This window comes from Bos taurus, chromosome 9 (assembly GCF_002263795.3).
Source record: "Bos taurus isolate L1 Dominette 01449 registration number 42190680 breed Hereford chromosome 9, ARS-UCD2.0, whole genome shotgun sequence".
Lineage (NCBI taxonomy): Eukaryota > Metazoa > Chordata > Mammalia > Artiodactyla > Bovidae > Bos > Bos taurus.
Genome location: NC_037336.1, coordinates 77,470,125 through 77,476,339, shown reverse-complemented (window position 1 = coordinate 77,476,339; position 6,215 = coordinate 77,470,125). Strand labels below are relative to the sequence as shown.

Genomic DNA, 6,215 nt, shown 5'->3' with positions numbered 1-6,215 from the left:
CTTGTATCCATCTGATAGAACAATAAGATAGAAGTACAACAATGTGCAGCATCTGATGGAGAACTTGCCTGTATCTCCAGAACCCTTCAACTTTACCAACTTTGCTTACTCACATGAGCCCAAACGTAAGGCAAAATTACACGGCCAGAGACAGAAGCTGTGTCTAGTGATTTTTATTCCATTACGAGAAGGACAAAAACACAGGGATGTGTACTATTTACAAAGTGTCTTCAAACTGAGTCTCATGGCTTAGGAAAAGAAAGTGTTTAGATGCTGTTGAATAACTACTTGTTTTCTTAAAAATATATCATTCACTGCATGAAAATAGGCAAAAGGGTAGAGATATTTATTGAATGATAAGAAAGAAGAAAACCTTATGGCATAGTTGAAGGAACACTGGAATAAATATTAAAAATTTGAGTTTAAGCCATCCATTTCTCTATAAAGACAAGATAATTATACTTTTTCAGCCTTTCTCAAGAGTTGTTGGAACATTCAAATGTGAATATGAAAGCAGTTTTGCAGTGTGCAAAGTATTAAATAAATGCAATTTGATATAATTATTTGTAGACTTGATGATGTGATCCAAAAAGTGTCAACCTGAAATATCAGAGATAATTACTCAGATAAATTGATAAAGCTAGAAATACTCAAAAGCCACAGATATATGAGAAGCATTGATTCAATAGAAAAGTATAAACACCAGGGTAATTTTAACAGTCTCATGATTATAGCATTCTAATGTACAGAGAATGTACAGGAAAGGAAGCTTAAAATTTTTATAAAAGAGAGTACACAAACCTGGTATGTTAGTGAGATTTAAAGTAAAGAAGTGAAAGTTGTGTTTACCAAAAGGCTATCTGTTAGAAGCAATTAGAGCATATATAGTACAAGACTTATGCAGTTGCATTCCATAAACTTCCACGAACTACTAGAATAAACCAGAGAAGAGACCATTTACACGAGAACTGAAAGAGAGGTAAAAGAGAACAAAATGGGAGCATGCTTCTGATGTAGGATGAGGACCTGTGTTTGCTCATCGTAACAATTCCAGTTTATGTCTGTTTTCCAAGTGTAATTGCTAATAGCACACCTTTCACTCTCAAAAGTGTCCTGGTTTGAATAAATGCGTGTGTTGTTCCTAGTGGAAGGTAAATATAAACTGCAAACTTAGATTACATTTATAAACGCACAGAATGCCAATTAATAAAGAGAGGCTCATTGTATTTGGCCACACTCATAGCACTATGTTCAAACCTGGTTCCTATACATTAAAAACAAGACTATACTTTAAAAACCAGAGTAACCTAGGCCAGTAAAGGGCTGCCAATGATATCATAAAGGATAAATTTAAGACCTGAAACAAGAGAAGACTTAAGTCTGGCATGATTTTGTCTTCATTCTTTTCATAGGTGTTTCATGAAATAATGATGATTCAGCTTCATCTTTAACACTGTAACAGGAAGATGTAGGATTAATGGGCCGAATTTATGAAAGGCTAAATTTCAAAGGATTGTAAGCAAGCTCTTTCTAATAGTTAGAACTGTTCTTTAAAGGAATGAATTCCTTTGTAGCTAATGGACATCCTGTCCCTTGTTGAGTTTAATCAGAGGCTGGATATTTGCCAGTCATAGATGATACATGGAAGGGAATCTTGCTTTTCTGGGGGTCTGGACTCCAATATTCTTAAGACTTTATGTATCCATAGCTTAAGTCTTCAGCAAATGCGTAGTGTGCCTCTTTGAGCTGTTTCTCAATACAGACATGTGGTCACTATCCACTGAGAGCAATAGTATTTACTGTTTATACAGGTATAAGTAATATTTATGATGCACCCACTTTATGCCAGAACTTTTTAAATTTATTAGTTTTTTAATTGAAGGATAACTGCTTTACAGAATTTTGTTCTTTTATGTCAAACCTCAACATGAATCAGCCATAGGTACACATATATCTGCCCCCCTTGAACCTCCTGCCCATCTCCCTTCTCATCCTACCCCTCTGGGTTGACACAGAGCCCCTGTTTGAGTTTCCTGAGATATACAGCAAATTCCCATTGTGTGCCAGAACATTTCACATGTATTGAATAGTACTAACGCTTACTAATAATTACACAAGAAAGTTACTGTTACTCCTTCCTAACACAGAATGAGGTTCAGAAAGCTCTCAACCTGCCCAGAGTTAACCAGTTAAAAACTGGTGTAATAGAGATCCTAATAGATATCCTGTGAAACTAGTCAACCATAATCTATCCAAATTGATTTCTATTTTGTGCTCCTCATGCCCTGGCAGTGTACCCTCCTGGAAGGAGCGCTGAAATGCTCTATTGTTTTACCTCTTTCTGTATTTTCCATGAAATCAGTACAGCAGAGCTCTTTGCTGCAGAAAATTAAATACTAGATGATACCAGAGGAATGTGCCTGAGAGTGTCTTCCTCTCCTCCTCGGTGTAAGTGACATCTTTTGGCAACACACCTCCCTTGTCTCTCTTACAGCTAAAATTAAACCAGTGGAAAATGTTTGCCTCAAAGTACATGCCCTCTTAATGAAACACAACTGTGCTTAAAGGTCAATAGATTAACAAGGGAACACAGATAGGTAGTGTTCCTTATCTGGTAGGCAGAGAGATGGTGCCAGCCCTGGCATTTGCAGAATAGGGAAACAGCAGTTTGGAGGGATCATGCAGACAGAACAGACATATCAGGTGAGATGAGAGGAAAGTGGGGAAATAGTTCAAGCAAGGGAAATGTCTGGAAATCATGTTCATATTAATAGCAATTCTGGGACAAGTAATTATATGGTTAAGAAACCATTTGTGCTACAGTCCCTGCAAAAATAATAAATAATATCAAACTTCAAATGTGTGCAGCATGTAATGCTTTACAGGACATGTTCACTTGTGTTCCCTCACTGGATTAACATAATATTTGTGGAAAATGAGCAAAATTGTTCCCCATTTTACCAAAAAGAGCTGGGCTCCAGAGACACAAATGACTTACCAACATTCATAAATTGGGAATAGTCTAGTGGTACAGGCTTTTCCACGACATTCTTTTTATTTCACAAATACATTATTCGCTCCTTTGCAAATCATTTTATCTGCCTGATATAAAATCGCATGAAAACATGGAGCATTGACTCTTTATAGAAACTGAGCCAAAAGATGTTCATCAAAGCACTTAGGTGCTTTCTCCATTTTTAATATTTAATACCATTTAATACCATATACATTCGCTTTTGAGTTGGTGTTTCTTTTCTCTGTGCTTGATTATTCCGAATAAACACTTCCATTTGTGGTTCCAGGTTAAAATCTTATGGACTCCATAATGAAAAAACAATTGAAAAGAGCTGGAGAATTACCTTGTATTCAGATTCTTGACCCATTCATTCCAAGGTGAACTGTCTCTAGGCTGCCAAACCAGTCTTTACTGGTTTTGATTTTTGCCATTGGACTAGGTCATCTGAAGTATTCCACATTAAGGATCGATGAATTCTTATAAAGATCAGCTTTAGGGAGTAAAATGATAGCTAGACAATTTCTACTGCCAAGAAATAATTTGCCTGCTGGCAGTGTGATTCACTGAGTTGAACCACATGATTTCTAGCAATTTTCAAGATTTTCTTTTATCTCTAAAACATCTTTTAAATACCAACCTGACGTGCCTCTTGAGAAATTTGTATGCAGGTCAGGAAGCAACAGTTAGAACTGGACATGGAACAACAGACTTGTTCCAAATAGGAAAAGGAGTACGTCAAGGCTGTATATTGTCACCCTGCTTATTTAACTTATATGCAGAGTACATCATGAGAAACACTGGGCTGGAAGAAGCACAAGCTGGAATCAAGATTGCTGGGAGAAATATCAATCACCTCAGATATGCAGATGACACCACCCTTATGGCAGAAAGTGAAGAGGAACTCAAAAGCCTCTTGCTGAAAGTGAAAGTGGAGAGTGAAAAACTTGGCTTAAAGCTCAACATTCAGAATACGAAGATCATGGCATCTGGTCCCATCACTTCATGGGAAATAGATGGGGAAACAGTGGAAACAGTGTCAGACTTTATTTTTTGGGCTCCAAAGTCACTGCAGATGGTGACTGCAGCCATGAAATTAAAAGACGCTTACTCCTTGGCTTCCCTGGTGGCTCAGACGGTAAAGCACCTGCCTGCAATGCAGGAGACCCAGGTTCGATTCCTGGGTCAGGAAGGTCCCCTGGAGAAGGAAATGGTAATCCACTCCAGCAGTCTTGCCTAGAAAATCCCATGGACGGAGGAGCCTGATAGGTTACCGTCCATGGGGTCGCAAAGAGTCGGACACAACTGAGCGACTTCACTTTCTTTCTTACTCCTTGGAAGGAAAGTTATGACCAGCCTAGATAGCATATTCAAAAGCAGAGACATTACTTTGTCAACAAAGGTTCATCTAGGCTATGGTTTTTCCTGTGGTCATGTATGCATGTGAGAGTTGGACTGTGAAGAAGGCTGAGTGCCAAAGAATTGATGCTTTTGAACTGTGGTGTTGGAGAAAACTCTTGAGAGTCCCTTAGACTGCAAGGAGATCCAACCAGTCCATTCTGAAGGAGATCAGCCCTGGGATTTCTTTGGAAGGAATGATGCTAAAGCTGAAACTCCAGTACTTTGGCCACCTCATGCAAAGAGTTGACTCATTGGAAAAGACTCTGATGCTGGGAGGGATTGGGGGCAGGGGAAGGGGACGACAGAGGATGAGACGGCTGAATGGCATCACTGACTCAATGAACGTGAGTCTGGGTGAACTCCGGAGTTGGTGATGGACAGGGAGGCCTGGCGTGCTGCGATTCATGGGGTCACAAAGACTTGGACACGACTGAGCGACTGAACTGAAGTAACAATATGAGTAGGATAAAGTCAACAGTAATTTCTACCTCTTCCTTTGTGAAGGAAAAAAGAGGAGTCATCGGCCTGCATACTGACTAAGAGACATGGTATCAAGGATTTTGAGAGTTCAGTGTCTTTTCAAAAAGAGATGAAAGGAGTCAAATTAGCAGAATTTGGGTGCATATTATGATTTTTCTGATTTTGTTGTGTCACATGTAGCAACTTCGTGTGATCCTCACGTGGAATCATCCGAGAATCAGCAGCAGTTCCAAGCCAACTTACACCCTTAGTACTACAGCACTGGACTTTCCCCATGGCACAGCAGGAAAGAGTCCTCTTGCAATGCAAGAGCCACAGGAGACACTAGTTCAATCCCTGGGTTGAGAAGATACCCTGGAGAAGAACATGACCACCCACTCCAGTATCCTTGCCTGGAGAATCCCATGGACAGAGGAGCCTGGTGGGTTGAGATATACTTCTCACTAATGCACTATTAGGGGAAATGAATTCTAAATGAATTCAATCTTCAAAGCTAGTTTACATGGAGGCATCTTGATTTTTGGCAGAATTTGTGTTTCTTTCCTTTCTGTACACAAGAACTATGTCCATGTTGCAACACATACCTGAGAGTTTGCTACATCCTCCATTTCTGATTGTATAATGGCCAACTCTTCCTAGCCTATATGCTACATTTTGCCAGATGCTAGAAACAACACAGTGAACCAGTCTTCAATGGAGACATTAACTAAATTGAAGGTGATGGCATAGAACATTATTTCCTAATGAGATTTCCTTAAAAATTAATGTGTGCCAGGTATTTTTTCACAGAAGCCAAGGAATGTCCTTGAGTTAGAAAAGTGCTGAAGTAATGTTGCTTATGAATGAGACCTGACAAATCACTTTTTGTATGATAAATCACATCAGAAAAATTAATTCAACAATTGTCAGCCACCCAATATATGTTGGTTACTCTATTAGGGATACATGGATTAAAAAAGAAAAAGAGCACGAACTCTATCTTAAAGAATGTATATATATATATAGTAATTTATCCAACCACTCCAGTACTCTTGCCTGGAGAATCCCATGGACGGAGGAGTCTGGTAGGCTGCGGTCCATGGGGTCTTAAGAGTCGGACACGACTGAGCGACTTCACTTTCGCTTTTCACTTTCATGTATTGGAGAAGGAAATGGCAACCCACTCCAGTGTTCTTGCCTGGAGAATCCCAGGGACGGGGGAGCCTGGTGGGCTGACGTCTATGGGGTCGCACAGAGTCAGACACGACTGAAGTGACTTAGCAGCAGCAATTTATCCAAAGCCAAGCTACACATTAATCAGTTTCCCAATTCTGATAGCAAC

The 6,215-nt window shown here is 39.5% G+C and overlaps 1 non-coding gene across 1 annotated transcript; it reads left to right on the top strand.

The window, feature by feature from the left end:
* Positions 1 to 4,133: 4,133 nt before the first annotated feature.
* On the top strand, positions 4,134 to 4,206 carry TRNAC-GCA (transfer RNA cysteine (anticodon GCA)). The gene has a single exon. It is a non-coding gene; the product is annotated as a tRNA-Cys (tRNA).
* Positions 4,207 to 6,215: the final 2,009 nt, after the last annotated feature.